Raw genomic sequence first — 17,312 nt, 5'->3', positions numbered from 1 at the left:
AACTAGCATGCATGTATACTTTTGCTTATTCACCTTTGCCCTCTGGTGTTTACTATTGCCTATTGGAATGTTAGTGTAAACATCAATTTTATGAAAGCACCATTATTAAACCTGAAGCCTGCAGAGGGAACCGACGATGAAGCGTGCTGCCTGTTCGGCGACAAAAGAGAAGGAAGGAAACCATGCATACTGTTGGGAGAGGTGAGTGTTTTTAATCATTTGAAAATATATTTTTTATAGAACAGATTCTGTACTTCCCCTAATTACTAATTGTTATATTGGAGTAAATAATTTCTTGTAGATATGGTGATCCGAGGAGCACATGACCATGCATAGGAGCTAAAAACACAATTTTGGTATAATTTGTAGCTTTGAAGGTATGCATCAATATACGAAATAGCGTGCTATATAGTGCCGCTGCGGTTGGGCGATCATGCCCCCTGGATAAGGCACTTTACAGCGCTATTGCTGCTATGGCAGCTAAAGCGGGAATTAGCGGCGCTAAACTGCTTAGCGACTGACGTCATTTAGCACCGCTACGCTGAATCTGCTACCTCTCCACCATGCTTGCGGCCACCCGAGGTCCTCTCTAGTCGCCAGCTCTGCTCATGCCACCCACCTCTGATCCTGTGCGTCATCGTTGTCTAATGCGTGGCCATAGCTCACAGAACCTTGGGTTGGTCTGCTGCAGCAAGCAAGTGCTCGAAGTCTCAAACCATTGGAGGTCCCTCTGGTGTTGGTACAGGTACATGCCGGCAGTAGGAGAACGCGAGGTGGGGAGGGAGCAGCAGGCCGGCAGCAGGAGAGCGCGAGCTGGGGAGGGACCAGCGGCCGGGAAGCGCGACGCTGTGGAGTGAGGAAGGAGCAGCGGTAGCCAGAATGGATGGGAGCCGCCGGCAGGAAGCGCCATGGGATTAGGATAAGGCAGGTAGGCAGGGAGGAAGGGGATGTGGACGTGGGGAAGTTCACGTGGGCTTGCACATCTCAGTGAGCAGGGGAGGATTTTGGGCCATCTATTTCTCATTTGGGCCTTCGTATTTGTTGTAGTAGTTAACTTTTTTCCTTTTCTTAATTAGTCTGCTAATTGGATTAGTGGATGCTAAAGCGCGCTCTAGCAGCTCTTAGTGTTATCAGCACCTCCGCTAACTATCATAGCCCGCAATTTCGTACATTGGTACATGCATACAACTTATTCTCACTCAATTTGTAATCTTGTTTGTCGAATCTGCTTACAGGAGCTTGCTGTTCTTTTTCAGGACTATTTTCATGGTTTGGTTATTTGTTATAACTTATTTACATAATAATAAGAACGTACTCTTCTTTAGTAATGTGAGAGTTTTCGTCAGTTAAATATCTGCCTCATTATAGAAGGGGTTAAAGTGAAGGCAACATGGTTATTCTGGCAATCGTTCAGATCAATCAATTCATCCCCGTATGATTCTCAGAATTTGACTTATTCTCGTTCTGTGTGATCTAATTCAGATGCCCATTATATACTCTGAACTCTCATTCTGAACCGTTTAGAAAAAAATGTTGACATGATGTACACTATAGCTTGCCAAGACATTTTCGTTCTTTTCTTCCCGATTCTTGCACGGAGCCATGGAGTTTACATTTTTTTGTATTGCAGGATTTTATTTAGGGAGAAGAGGAAGAAGGTGAAGATGAGATTTACTAGAAGGTGAGCTTGAAGATGATCGATGGATGCAAGGCGCGGCGATAGGGAGAAGGAGAAGGAGCAGGCTGATGTCGGCATGTCTGTCTCCGTCAACGGTGATTGTTTTTTTCCTCCCTATATAATTGTTTTAATGTTCTATCTATCTGTCACTCCTTCAACGCTACATGTGGGCGGGTTGGCTTGCGCTGCCAGTTGTGAACTCCTTCCGTGACATGGAACCCAAGGTGAGGTCACCTCACCATGCCTGGTACCTGTTTGTTGTTTTGCTCATGTGAACACTCAGCGCTGCTTGCCCACGGGCATTCTCATATAGATACAAGCTTGAATATCTGGCTTGTTGTTTTGACAGATGGTGAGTGCAACGCATTGGAGAAGCATGAGGATGTCCTGTTACCTCATCAAGGTTTGCATACTGCATCTCGATTTGCTCTAGATTTACTATGATCACTAGGCAAATTGGTGGTTGTGGTAACCTAAGGAGCTACAATGAGAAGAAATTTGGCCAGCCCTGGCAAACGTCGGCGTTGAACTGGATCATCAAGTCCCTGGACGTGTTTCGACTTAAAGTAGATGCTTGGTTGGCTTATCACACCCAGGGCACATACAGAGATGGTACGAGCTTCTACTCTTTTTTTCTGTGGGTGTTGCTTGAATTGGAATGTGATACAGAAACCATAATGCTATCTCCATCCTGCTTCATCCCCATCCCGGTTCAACCAGAGGATCACTAATTAGTCATATTAAATTGGTGGAGGAAATATGGAGTCGTTAGGGTGTCATCATGTCCTTACACTTCTTTGTAGGAGCTAAATGTTGAGATCACAAATAGAAAAGGAACAGGGAACAACCATATAGCAAAAGCTATTCCATATGAGTGTTGGTCTTTCCACTAACATTATATTGTGTTTTAAAAAAACATACACCAAGGGAATGGCTAGCTTGCCAATTTACCGAACTAATGACAGAAATAAATAAGCGGCTCCGGTTAACCCGTACGTAACAATTATTTTTTCTGCATTGTTTTGCTGCATCAGATTTTATTTGAGGCATTGCTAATATGACTTTGGAAAATATAACTTAATTTCCTTCTTGAAGAAAAAATGTATCTGTTACTTGTGTGATCGACTAATAATGAAAATATATCTATAATACTAAAGATATCTATAATACATTATTGCAGTTCCCAAGTCTTTTACCAGGTGAACCACAATGTCTCTGAGAAAAATAAACTTCAGTTTAGTGTATATAATTGTTTAGTAGCTCTGCGCTTTAACCTTGAATTTTCCTTCCCTTTTTCTCATTTTTGTACCGTTGGCTTGAATCAATGAGCCTGACCTATGCAACAGTCATTGGAATTCTCCTCAAGCTGAAGAGACTCACAAATCGGCATCCGTCATGTTACTCTTCGGCGTGCTGGATGGCCACAGGCAACTGGGACAGTGGAGCAGGACGCCATGCTGAACTGTATATACGTGTTTAGATGTGTGACGAGGAGTGGAGCATGTTCCAGATGTGCAAAGATGAGCAGGCATCAAGTGGATGTAAGACTTGGTGAATTGATCTGAAATTTGTTTTGAAACAGAAGACATTTCATATTGTAATTTACTTATCATCATACTTTAGTAGCAATAGAACTTATACATGTGTTGTGTTTCCTTTCACCATGTTAGGGCACTAGGTTCACTGATGAAATTATTTTTCTTGGTTGATAGAACAGCATTGACTATTTTTGGAACCCCATTGTTTATCTTTTTAAAAACCTCTTCATCATCTATGATATTTGTTCTTCAGGAAGAAGTCAGAAGTAAGCTGGCTGCATTGGAGGTGGGCCATCAAAATGAAATTTAGAGAACAGTTTCTGTATCACTCGACTTCAGAAATATGTGAAATCAAGAAAAGAGATAGACAGAAGACTAGATGTGCACTTCCAGAGAAGAATGTATGTACCTTTGTAAATGTCTCTTGCATTTCTTGAAGTATGCAATTGTACTGTATTCCTCATAGTCAGGTGATGTGTATTACTTATAAGGACAAGTGCCATTTGTTTTTTCAAGTACACTATATGCTACTCCCTCCGTTCCAAATTGTAGGTCGTTTTGGCTTTTCTAGGTTCATAGATATTATTATACACTTATATATATAGTATATGTCTAGATGCGTAATAATATCTATGAACCTAGATCTGTTTCATTTGCATATATGTATAATAGAATGGTTGTTTGCATCTGTATCTCCGTAAACATGCTTGCGAACATTTGTTTTAGTCAACTATGTATCACCAAGACACCGAGATCCTGTATCTATTCTGTGACCTTGTACTTATTTGTATGAACTAAGAGCAGATATGTTATTTATATTATTTTCTATTACAAGTGTGTTGACACAAGCAAGCAATCACTTTCCTTTCGTCATGGCTGTTGGTTATAGACTGTTGTTCACGACCATTTCATTACTTCAACAATCTGACACCATGTTGGCTATAAACCTGATTAAATTGATTCTTATGTATCTAAAAAAATCATGTTTCCCATGATCTATGTATTTGCGCCGAAATCTTTTATGCCTGTAGCAACACTATGGGCACGATTCTAGTAGATAGAAAAATCTATAGATGATGCACATACGCGGGCGATGGAAGGACGACGTAAACATCGTTGATGTGGTGCAAACCACCCTAAAAATGTGGTGTCCCAGGGCCTCACCGATACACACCAGTAAAGGTGCTAATGGTCTAAGAACGCAATCATCAAACTATTTTAATAAATCATGTCATCTCACGCTAGACCACCCTACTATACCACCTTCCAAGACCAAATGAAACTGCACTGTGTGCATCATTTCCACCAAATCAAACCACGCACCTTCTAAAACCATGGTTTCAAACCTCAGTCCCATCCATCCATCTACGTGCAAGAGGCCAACCTAATCAATCCTTGCGTTGCAGAGGCCCACAAGCAATTCAACCGGTCTAAAAACAGTAAAAATCAACAAAATTAAGGAAAAATCAATTCAACTTATTTGTCATCACATCATTATACAGAAATGATTTGCAAGCATGTGCTAACTGAGCATTTCACTTGAGAAGATGACACACCCATCTACAACATGGTAGGAAGGAACTGGATCGAGGTGGTGCGGGGTGCAGATCTGGGAGTTCTTCGCTTGGAGATAGCGATCTATGGTGGGGGTGACGACGATGCCATCGCTGTAATCCGTTAGCAGTTTGATGCGGGTGCTAAAGAAATCGTAGAGGCATGTAACATAACCTCCGCTGCCGTCCTCGCCACCGCCATCCCTGTGGAGCACGAGGTTGGTTGTTGGAGAGCTCGGCGGCAGGGTAGTGGGTAAAGGTGCTAATGGTCAAAGAACCTAACCATAACTGCACCAAACTATTTTAATAAATCATGTCATCTCACGCGAGACCACCCCACCCCTAGTATATATACCACCTTCCAGGACTAAATTAAACCGCATGCGTACATCATTTCCACCAAATCAAACCACGCACCTTCTAAAAACGTGGTTTCAAACCTCAGTCCCGTCCGTCCGTCCACGTGCAAGAGGCCAAGCTAATCCATCCTTGCGTTGGAGAGGCCGGGCTAAAAAAACAGTAAAAATCAACAAAACTTAGGAAAAATCAATTCGACTTTTTTGTCATCACATCGTTATGCAGACATGGTTCGGAAGCAGGTGCTAACTGCACTAGTAGAGAACTCACCTTCTATCTAACCCTTTTTGTCCCGGTTGACTTTGGATCCGGGACTCAAGTGTCTTTAGTCCCGGGTCAAAAATGAACCACCGAAAGCCACCGACGGGGAGAGATTTAATCCCGGTTGTAAAGACCAACCGGGACTAAAATCCCCCCTTTAGTCCCTGTTGTAACAGCTAAAAAAATCTAGCGCCGACGGTGACAAAAGCCCCCTAGTTTCGGTTGGTAATTCCAACCAGGATAAAAGGTTTAGTCCCGGTTGGAATTTTCAACTGGGACAAAAGCTCCTCACCTATAAATACCCCTTGCTTCTTCCTCCTAGAGCCCAAGCCACTCCACCAGACCGAGAGCTTCTTCCTTCTCTCCATGGCGAGCAAACAACCTTAGGGAGGTGCTGCTCGATTTTTTTTCCTTATTTCTATGGGGATTTCACTCATCCAAAGTGTTGTAAATATTAGCTACTTCATGCTCCCTTCATTTATTGTTATTATACTTTGTTTTATGCTTTAGAGATAGAGAAAAATGAGTTTCTAGAATGAGGGAGAATGGAGACGATTTTTATTATACATGTTTTTGAGCTAGAATTTGATGGATAGCTTGCTTGTTATATATGATTCGTATTAGGTAAAGAACTTGATCAATATTAGGTATGGAAAGAATAGAGTAAATATGTTTTTAATATTTAGTCATTGCAATAAAATTAAGGTAATAAATTATAGGTGCAAGAAATAGAATTCGGTCATTGCTACAATATTTCATGTCACTGTAATTTAACAATAATTGTATTTCTTTAACCAATAATTTATTTATCTCATGGTTATTGCAAGGACTAAATATTATAAACACATTTACTCTATTTTTTCCCCTACCTAACATTGATCAAGTTCTTTATCTAATACGAAGCCCTATGTTCATTTTTCACGTAATACGATGCAAATGGACCGGTAATGGATGTACCACCTCCGTTCCTCTAATCCTAGAGAACAGTGTCTACACATGGCAGAAATGTGCTTACACTATTCTCTGGTATTGGAGGAGCGGAAGTGGCTCTCCATTCTCTGGTATTGGAGGAACATTTTAAAGAGCTGGTTCCTCCGCTCCTCCAATACCAGAGAATAGTGTCTACACATGGCATGAATGTGCTTACACTATTCTCTGGTATTGGAGGAGCGGAGGTGGCTCTCCATACACTTCGTAGAAGATTGAGTCATGTGCAGAGATGGCTTGGAGGGCGAATATTCTGCTATGTTGTACCATTATTTTAGGATAATTGATTACGTGAAGTCAACCTTTTCTGCTAATTTGTATGATTAATTTGTAAATAAATTGTAGGTGTAAGAAATAGAATTTGGTCATTGCTACAAGTTATTGAATAGTTTGTGATGAGGACATCACATGCTAGGATACAACCATATTGGCATATTTTAACTCCGAGGTGAAACAATTCTTTATCATAATTATATGTGATACATTTGATGAATTGATGCTGCACCATGATATGTATTCGTTGTCAATTTCAGAAATACATACATGGATCAAAAATAGTGTTAAACACACATGGAAGGTATGGAGGACCAAAGAAGTAGATTGGAGGCCAAGTCCAAGTAATCCTAACATCCTCCACCAGGCCACCACGTCACTTTTGGTCCAAGGAAAGAAAGAGATCCAATCCAACACGTTTTGGTGCTGGATTCGGACTGCAGCTCTGGCCCAACTTGCAACGGCCGCCATGACCTCATCCGGACTCCGTTTTAGGTGTTCAAGTACTCCTTGGAATCCTTATGAAGTCTATTTTCATATGGATCTGGAATCATATCCATAACTTCTCTGAGTCGGCCGAAATCATCGAAATACTACCAAGAGGTGTTCTGTCCAAAGGTGCTGCGTCGCCTTATTTTGGCCCAATGGGCCGTGTATCAAGTTGGGTCCATTAGGGACATGTCCTAGGGTTGGAGCACGACCCCAACACCCCTCTGGTCATCCTCCTAGGTATTAATAAGGATTAGAGCTGCCATGAACAGATTGGGTTTTATTTAGATCAAGTTTAGCTCTCGCTACTTGCTTGTAAGCGCGCGTGCTGGATCAGCCGTCCGTCTTGCTATCTTCGGAACCCCACCTTATTGAGATTGAGTTGGAAACCTTCATCTTCATCTAGTAAATTCAGTACTTATTATATTTGTTCTTGCTAGTTCTTCGATTGCTTGCAGGACGAGTGCCCTAGTGGCCGAGTGACGCGCTCCACAAGATCGCGGCAGCCATTGGAGTTGGTGTATCGGTTGCTAAGGCGCAGCTTGGAAGGCTATAGTCGGGCCGTGAACGTCGTCTCCATCGACCAATCGAGTTATCCCACACCTCTCATCGAAAGATCGGGAATCAACCCTAGCGGGTTCATATCAGTTGGTAATAAGAGCAAGGTTTATCGGTGAGAGACTTCCAATCCTTCGCTGTTTTACTTTCCCATAGTCCAAAAAAACCCAAAAAATAATTAGTAGATTAGTTTACCCGCAATCCTATAAACCCTTTGAGCCTTTGCTAGCACTGCTTAGTTAGGGCTTGTTGAGTTTTTGGTTGCATCGGTTGTGTCGAGTTGCTGGTCTTAGTGTCTTTTCCTTTAGAGTTTTGAGTTCTATCACGTTTTGGTCACCACGACATCCACCATCACCATATACATCATTGCTGCGTTTCTGCCACCACGGATCCATATGATGTTCGATTTGGGAGATTAAATACAATCTAGAAAGCTGAAGTTGTCTTCTTTCCAATGGATCTGACCTTATAGCAAAATTCATTCCGAGCGCTCCGCAATCTTCCTAGAGATTTTTGTATCTGCTGTATTTACAAGAGTTGTTAAATCTGAATTCAAAGGGGTTGTGTGTGATAGCCTTTTTGTTTTGGTTGTTATAGTACCACACAAAAGTTTAAGGCTCCTACAAAAAAAAGGGAAAAGAAAGAAGAAAAAAAAAGAAAGAAAAAGGATAAGAGAAGGAGAAGAAAGAAGGGCCTGAATATGTGAATCTATTGTTTTTCTTCATGCTGTGCTAGTTGCTCTTTTTCAGTGACTACCTTTGTGCCTAGGCTCACGTCTCTAGCATGGTTTAGCCTAGGACCAGTACAATACCACCGTTGAATGATTACTCAACTTGCTTTTGTGACTAACGTGGTGCTAGTTTATTTCCTTGCTTAAGCCCACCTACAGCTCCACATATTCGACTACAGCTTGATAGGTTTTTTGTTGCTGCGGCACCGATACACTTCACTCCACGGTTGTAGACTTGTTGGTTGCCGTCACCTCCTGTTTGGCTTGGTAAGAACTTGTAAGAGCTTGTGTCAAACAATTTGAGTTTGAGAGAATTACAACCGACACATCCTAGTAGTTGATAGGAGGATAAATACTATTTTTATGTTTTTTATTTTCTACTAATCATGGCAGGTGATACGGAGATTTTTGAGCTGTTGAAACTCGACCCTTATATTCAGGATGTCATTCAACACTTGCCGTTATATGATGGTAAGTTTGATCCTGAAGCTTATATTGATTGGGAGTTAAAAGTAGATAATGAATTTGATGAGCATGACCTATCTGAGAAACAAAAGATTTATATTGCCTCTAATATTTTAACTGAATTTGCCTTACTACAATGGAAACATATTTATAGGCGTAACAAAGTTTTAGAATCTTGGGAAGACTTCAAATGTCTTTTTGGAGATGCATTCATTCCTGAATATTATGCTAATTATTTGCTTGAAAAATTAGTCAACATGAGGCAAGATAGTAGGACCGTGAAAGAATACTTCTATGATTTTAAAATTTGTATCATGTTTTGGTGGATTAGATGAGTGCATGGAAGATGTTATGAGTAGGTTCATGAGAGGGCTCAATTCTGAAATTCAAACCTTGTTAATTAACAATTCTTATAGCCATATTGGTCAATTATTTTGTCTTGCTCTCAATGCTGAAAAGGAGATTCTAGTATCTATGAATAATTGCAAGAATGATGTGACTCATAATGTCCAAAATTTGTCCACTCTGCATGCTAATGTAGAGCAACAAATAGTGGAACCCACTATCGATTTTCCTTTGTCAAAAAATGAATTACTTGTTGTTCCTTGTGATAAAGAGGACTTGTGTGCTGATGATTCTTTTACTCCTATACCACAAGTAGTGAATAAGTGTGATACTTTTGGTTTGGAATCATACAAATGTGCTGAAGATAAGCTTTTTTATCCTATTACTTGTGCACAAAATGAACTGAATTTGCTATCCTCTTTAAATACTTTGGGCTATATTGAATTTGATGTTTTGTGTAATCTATATTGTCTAAAAGAGAAACTTAAATTTGATTCTGGTTTGCCAAGTTTTAATCATTGTTCGCTTCATGCAATTGGCAAATATGATAGCAAAGGAGAATATTTGGTGCATAAAGTTTATATTTGCTCCAATCTGAAATATCCTTTTGGGCTACAATACCATGATCAAATAGAGGGCTGCACTAACACTAATAATGTCTTGCAAAATTTTTCTATTTTTTTCCATATGCAACAGGGTAAGACCAAAGAAGGGGAGCATTACTGGTTGTGGCAATGTAGCATGGCCGTCGCTCCATGCTCCAACATCAAAACAAGCACCTTAGAATGCCATTGGAGCAAGTCGAGGACGACTTGCAGCCAAGAAGGGGAGAATGATGAGGATATCACATGCTCGGATACAACCATATTGGCATATTTTAACTCCGAGGTGAAACAATTATTTATCATAATTATATGTGATACATTTGATGAATTGATGCTGCACCATGATGTGTATTCGTTTTCAATTTCAGAAATACATACATGGGTCAAAAATAGTGTTAAACACACATGGAAGGTATGGAGGACCAAAGAAGTAGATTGGGGCCAAGTTCAAGTATTCCTAACATCCTCCACCAGGCCACCACGTCAATTTTGGCCCAAGGAAAGAAAGAGATCCAATCTAACACGTTTTGGTGCTGGATTCGGACTGCAGCTCTGGCCCAACTTGCAACGGCCGCCATGATCTCATCCGGACTCCGTTTTAGGTGTTCAAGTACTCCTTGGAATCCTTATGAAGTCTATTTTCATATGGATCTGGAATAATATCCATAACTTCTCTGAGTCGACCGAAATCATCGAAATACTACCAAGAGGTTTTCTGTCCAGATGTGCTGCGTCGCCTTATTTTGGTCCAATGGGCCGTGTATCAAGTTGGGTCCATTAGGGACATGTCCTAGGGTTGGAGCACGACCCCAACACCCCTCTGGTCATCCTCCTAGGTATTAATAAGGATTAGAGCCATCACGAACAGATTGGGTTTTGTTTAGATCAAGTTTAGCTCTCGCTACTTGCTTGTAAGCGCGCGTGCTGGATCAGCCGTCCGTCTTGCTATCTTCGGAACCCCACCTTATTGAGATTGAGTTGGAAACCTTCATCTTCATCTAGTAAATTCAGTACTTATTATACTTGTTCTTGCTAGTTCTTCGATTGCTTGCAGGACGAGTGCCCTAGTGGTCGGGTGACGCGCTCCACAAGATCGCGGCAGCCATTGGAGGTGGTGTATCGGTTGCGAAGACGCAGCTTGGAAGGCTGTAGTCGGGCCGTGAACGTCGTCTCCATCAACGAATCGAGTTATCCCACGCCTCTTATTGAAAGATCGGGAATCAACCCTATCGGGTTCATATCAGTTTGCATGTTAAATTAGATTGACATGAAAATTACACCGATCAACTTAATGCTATAATTTTTGAATAGGACAACAAAGATACACTAATAAAGACTACATACGCTACATAGTGGACTTCACGAAGTGAAGAATCCAAAAATAATGGTAGAACAGAAGAACTTCGAGTCCACAAACTAGGGCTGAATATCATAAAATAATCTTGAAATAATTTTCCAAACGCCTTTTGAAGCCACATTCTCATAATAGATGTACGGTGGCCCAATAGCCTGTTCAGGCAGAGATCTATTTACTGACCTTGACCCATTGACTTTTGGTTGGTTTTGGCTTGCCAAAATGGGCCATGCTCAGTGAACAGATCTTTTGCCTAGACGGGCTATTGTGTGCCACCATACTTCTATTATGAGAATGTGACACTTGCTCCAAAAGATATTTAGACAATTATTTCAAGATTCCTTTATGATATTCAGCCTGAGTATGTGGACTGAAAGACCTTTTGTTGCACCATTATTTTCTGGTACTGGAGGAGCAGAGGTGACTCTTCATAGATTTCATAGAAGATTGAGTCATGTGCAGAGATGGCTTGGAGGATGAACATTTTGCTATGTTGTACCATTATTTTAGGATAATTGACTACGTGAAGTCCACCATTGAGCATTTGTAATTTTTAGTGTATATATATTTTATTGTCTTGTTCCAGAATTTATAGCATTTTTCTTTTTATCGACCTAGTGAATGATATGAATGTTGATTGGTCTAATTTTTATGTGAATTGTTTTTATCTTTATTGATAGAGTCGGAGTGCCCGATCTTTCGGTGAGTGGAGATAAATTCGACTTGGTGGAAATAGACCCTCACGATCCGACTACGACGAGCGAACCTGAAGCGCCAATGCAATCGCTGAACCAACTCCATGTGGTTACCAACCTTGCCAGCGCAAGATCAGCCTGATCACGAAGATCGATTCCTGTCCGCAATCGAAGAACGAACAAGAAAAAGAGGCGAGCAATCTAAATATCACTCGAAGGTGGAGTTCTGAATCACACAAGGACAGCGTGTATTTGCACATGTTCGAGAGTAGCTAAAGCTAGATGTAAAACAAAACTCAAGTTGTAAACAAAAGGGACTCCAACTAAATAAAGGGGGCGCAGCCCCTGGAGTCCGGAGGAGGCGCCACGGTAGGAGGGGGGCGCGCGCGACCAGGGGGAGGGCCGCGGCTCCCAACCCTAGGCGCCCCACCTGGGCTGCCCTGTTGGGCCATCTTCTTATTCCGCTGGGCCTTCGTTCCTTAACAGCATGATGGAGTTTAATTCTCTCGCACGGGCCCGAGTGATTGGCCCAACTGGATGATCAACTGTAGGCGCCTGAGGTGGAGGAGCAACTGGAGGCGCCTGAGGTGCTGCTGGTGTAGATGTACTTGTGGTGTCCTCATCATCCTCCCCTTCTTGAACTGAAGTCGTCGTCGACGGCAACTCCTCATCTTCGCCCGCATACGGTTTCAAATCTGCAACATTAAAACTCGTGGAAACACCAATCTCCGCAGGCAGGTCAAGGATATAAGCATTATCATTAATCTTGGTTAGCACTTTAAAAGGACCAGCAGCACGTGGCATCAATTTAGAACGACGTAAAGTAGGAAAATGATCCTTTCTCAAATGCAACCAAACCAGATCACCTGGTTCAAAAGTAACATGTTTTCTCCCTTTACTACCCGCAACCTGATATTTAGCATTAGCAGCAGCAATGTTTTGTTGAGTTTGCTCATGCAAGCTAATCATTTGATCAACATGGGCAGCGACTTCTATGTGTGGGGCGTCCTCAGCATCAACCACAAACAAATCAATAGGCGCCCGAGGAATATAACCATAAACAACATGAAAAGGACACATCTTTGTAGAAGAATGCGTTGCATGATTATAAGCAAACTCAACATGAGGCAAGCAATCTTCCCAATGTTTCAAGTGTTTATCTAAAACAGCCCTAAGCATGGTTGACAAAGTTCGATTAACCACCTCAGTTTGTCCATCAGTCTGAGGGTGACAAGTGGTGCTAAACAACAATTTAGTTCCCATTTTATTCCACAGTGATCTCCAAAAATGACTGAGAAACTTAGCATCACGATCAGAGACTATTGTAGTTGGAATACCATGCAAACAAATAATCTCGCGAAAGAACAATTCAGCAACATTGCTAGCATTATCAGTCTTATGACAAGGTATAAAATGAGCCATTTTGGAGAAACGATCAACAACCACAAAAATACTGTCCCTCCCCTTCTTAGTTCTAGGCAATCCCAAAACAAAGTCCATAGAAATATCAAGCCAAGGGGAAGTAGGAACAGGCAAAGGCATGTACAAACCATGGTTGTTCAATCTTGACTTAGCTTTCTGGCAAGTAGTGCAGCGTGCAACAAGGCGCTCAACATCAACGAGCATCCGGGGCCAAAAGAAGTGGGCAGCCAGCACTTCATGCGTCTTGTAGACGCCAAAGTGCCCCATGAGACTGCCTCCATGCGCTTCCTGTAACAACAAACGACGAACCGAGCTAGCTGGAACACACAGCTTATTAGCGCGAAACAGGAACCCGTCCTGTATGTGAAATTTGCCCCATGGTTTGCCATGAATACAATGGGCGAAAGCATCTTTAAAATCAGCATCGTCCACATATTGATCCTTCACAGTTTGCAAGCCAAAGATTTTAAAATCTAACTATGACAGCATGGTATAGCGACGAGACAAAGCATCAGCAATGACATTTTCCTTCCCGCTCTTGTGTTTAATAATGTAAGGGAAAGACTCAATGAATTCTACCCATTTAGCATGACGACGGTTCAGGTTTGTTTGGGTACAAATATGTTTTAAAGCCTCATGATCAGAATGAATTATAAACTCGCAATGCCAAAGGTAGTGCTGCCAAGTATGCAAAGTGCGCACTAAAGCATAAAGCTCCTTATCATAAGTAGAATAATTCAAGCTAGCACCACTTAATTTCTCGCTAAAGTAAGCAACCGGTTTTCCTTCTTGTAACAAAACAACACCTAGCCCAATACCGCTAGCATCGCATTCAAGCTCAAACACTTTAGTAAAATCAGGCAACTGCAAGAGAGGAGCATTGGTTAACTTATCTTTCAAGGTGCTGAACGCAACCTCTTGCGAATCACTCCAAGCAAAGGGGACATCCTTCTTTGTAAGCTCATGTAGAGGCGCTGCAATGGAGCTAAAATCACGAACAAACCTGCGATAGAAACCTGCAAGGCCAAGAAAGCTTCGAATTTGTGTGACCATCGTCGGTGTAGGCCACGCCCGAATGGCATCGATCTTGTTGGTATCCACCTCAATGCCCTGTGGAGTAACAACATAGCCAAGAAACAAGACACGTTGTGTGCAAAACATGCATTTTTCGAGGTTAGCAAATAAATGGGCCGCTCGCAACGCATCAAAAACAGCACGCAAATGTTCTAAATGCTCTTCCATAGACTTGCTGTAAATGAGGATATCATCAAAATAGACAACTACAAACAATCCTATGAAGGGCCTCAGAACTTCATTCATCAAACGCATAAATGTGCTGGGAGCATTTGTCAAACCAAACGGCATAACCAACCATTCATATAACCCAAATTTCGTTTTAAAAGCCGTTTTCCATTCATCACCTAATTTCATGCGAATCTGATGGTAGCCACTACGCAAATCAATCTTAGTGAAAATAATGGCACCACTAAGCTCATCTAGCATATCATCAAGGCGTGGTATAGGGTATCGGTAGCGAATGGTAATGTTATTAATAGCACGACAGTCGACATACATACGCCATGAGCCATCTTTCTTTGGAACAAGTAACACGGGAACGGAGCAAGGGCTAAGAGACTCACGAATATAACCCTTGTCAAGCAACGCCTGTACCTGGCGCTGGATTTCCTTCATCTCATCCGGATTTGTACGGTACGGTGCGCGGTTCGGAAGCTATGCGCCGGGAATGAGGTTGATCTGGTTCTCAATGCCACGAAGTGGTAGGAGTCCTGGTGGCAAATCTTTTGGAAAGATATCAGCGTACTCCTGCAAAATGTTAGCAACCGCAGGGGGAATATCCAAAGATGGTGCATCATCAAGTGAAACGAGCACACTAGAGCATATAAGGGCATAGCATGGCAAAGGAGCATCGCGTAACTCATCAAAATCAGCACGTGTAGCAAGCAAAACAGGAGCATTCAACTTGATTTCAGAATTAACAAAGGTCGATGGTTCAAGTTGTTTAGCAGTTTTAGCAGCTCTAGCATGATCATCTTTAAGAATTTGTTTAGGTGTCATTGGATGTATAATTATTTTCTGACCCTTAAACATGAAAGAATAGTGATTTGAACAACCATGATGCAAGCTATCAGTATCATATTGCCAAGGTCGCCCAAGTAACAGAGAGCATGCTTCCATGGGAATAACATCACAATCGACAAAATCAGAATAAGCACCCATGGAGAAAGGAACACGGACTGATCGAGTAATTCTAATTTTCCCACCATCATTAAGCCATTGAATGTGATATGGATTTGGATGCTTACGAGTGGGTAAAGACAACTTTTCAACCAGCGTGGTACTCACCAAATTGTTGCAGCTGCCGCTGTCGATGATGATGCGAATCGACCGCTCCTGCACAACGCCCTTGGTATGGAAAAGAGTGTGTCGCTGATTCTTCTCGGACGGAGCAACCTGTGTACTAAGAACACGCTGCACAACAACTTTCATACCTATCGGCGTCGCCCGGGTTGACATGGACCTCCATAGCTGCATGGTCAGTGGCAAGCATCGCATGTTGAGTATCTTCAGAATCACTAGCGGAAGAGTACTCACCATCGTCACGAAGAAGCAAGGTGCGCTTGTTCGGACAGTCCTGAAACACGTGGCCAAATCGTTTGCAATGATGACACTGAATATCCCGTGTACGGCCTGTGGGGGGGGGGGGGGCGGCGCCTGTGGAAGGGGCAGCGCTTGCAGGTTTGGCCGTTCTCTCGCGCGGTGTAGTGGTGGGCATGGGTGGCGCAGGGAGAGCGGGTGCGGAGTTGGATGTCGAGCTTCTTCCTGCAAAAGAGTTAGAATATGTCTTCGAGCGGCGTCCCTGCACTTCACGTTCAGCTTTGCAAGCATATTCAAATAATGTTGTCATATCTGTGTAGTCCTTATAATCAAGTATATCCTGAATTTTACGGTTCAAACCACCACGAAAACATGCCATAGCAGCGTCATTTTCCTCCAATAACCCACAACGAATCATGCCTATTTGTAATTCCTGGAAATATTCCTCAACAGATTTGGAACCTTGCTGAAAATGTTGCATTTTATTAAGCAAATCTCGGGCATAATAATAAAGGCACAAATCTGTGGCGCATAGCAGCTTTTAATTGATCCCAAGTGGTTGGAATGGTATTGGGATGTTTGTGTTTATATTCACGCCACCAAATTAAAGCAAAATCAGTAAATTCACTAATAGCAGCTTTAACTTGAGAATTAGCAAGAATATCATGGTATGAAAATTTCTGTTCAACTTCTAATTCCCAATCAAGATATGCAGCAGGATCATATTTGCCATTAAAAGGTGGAATTTTAAATTTAATCTTGGAAAAGGAATCATTACCGGGACGGCGTGGCACACGGCGGACATGGCCTCGGCGGTCGCCATCGTCCTGGTCCGAGTCACCACCATAACCCTGCTGCAACTCTGTGACTGTTGTGTGCAATGCATCAAGTCGTGCCACAACTGTGTCGAGTGAGGCCTTAGCGGCCGTCTGTGCAAGGTCTAGCTGATCACACCGCTCGGTCGTCGAGGAGATCGTCGAGTCCAACCGTTCATGAATCGTCTGAATGTCGGCGACAAGCCCTTCAACTTGTGCCCGTATGCCCTGCAGCTGGTTATCCCCCGCGTCGACATCATCTACCATGGTTAGCGCAAATACAAGAACAAAACCGACGACAAAATAGGGGTGTAACGGCTCACAAGGTGCTCACACTAGTGCTGTTATCAAATTCTTATCCGTTCTTACCACGCACACAGGGGTGAAGTGCAACCAACCAGTGGAACTCGTGAAAGATTGGAGGAGCGATTGCCTGGAGAAACAAAATATGCTCGTTGTAGAACTATGTGGAGTTCTGGGAAGGCTGCACTCAATTGAAGGATTAGCACAATCAAACAATAATGCAAAGTTGAATTATAGTGCCAAACATGTAACAAAAGTTGCTGGTAAC

The 17,312-nt window shown here is 42.3% G+C and overlaps 1 long non-coding RNA gene across 1 annotated transcript; it reads left to right on the top strand.

Moving 5' to 3' along the window:
* Window positions 1–385: 385 nt before the first annotated feature.
* LOC117851680 (uncharacterized) lies at window positions 386–3,753 on the top strand. The gene is made up of 5 exons (XR_004639632.2): window positions 386–928; window positions 1,631–1,902; window positions 2,028–2,290; window positions 3,025–3,219; window positions 3,470–3,753. It is a non-coding gene; the product is annotated as an uncharacterized lncRNA (long non-coding RNA).
* Window positions 3,754–17,312: the final 13,559 nt, after the last annotated feature.

This window comes from Setaria viridis, chromosome 4, assembly GCF_005286985.2.
Source record: "Setaria viridis chromosome 4, Setaria_viridis_v4.0, whole genome shotgun sequence".
NCBI classification, from domain to species: domain Eukaryota; kingdom Viridiplantae; phylum Streptophyta; class Magnoliopsida; order Poales; family Poaceae; genus Setaria; species Setaria viridis.
This window is presented reverse-complemented; position numbering and strand designations above follow the sequence as displayed.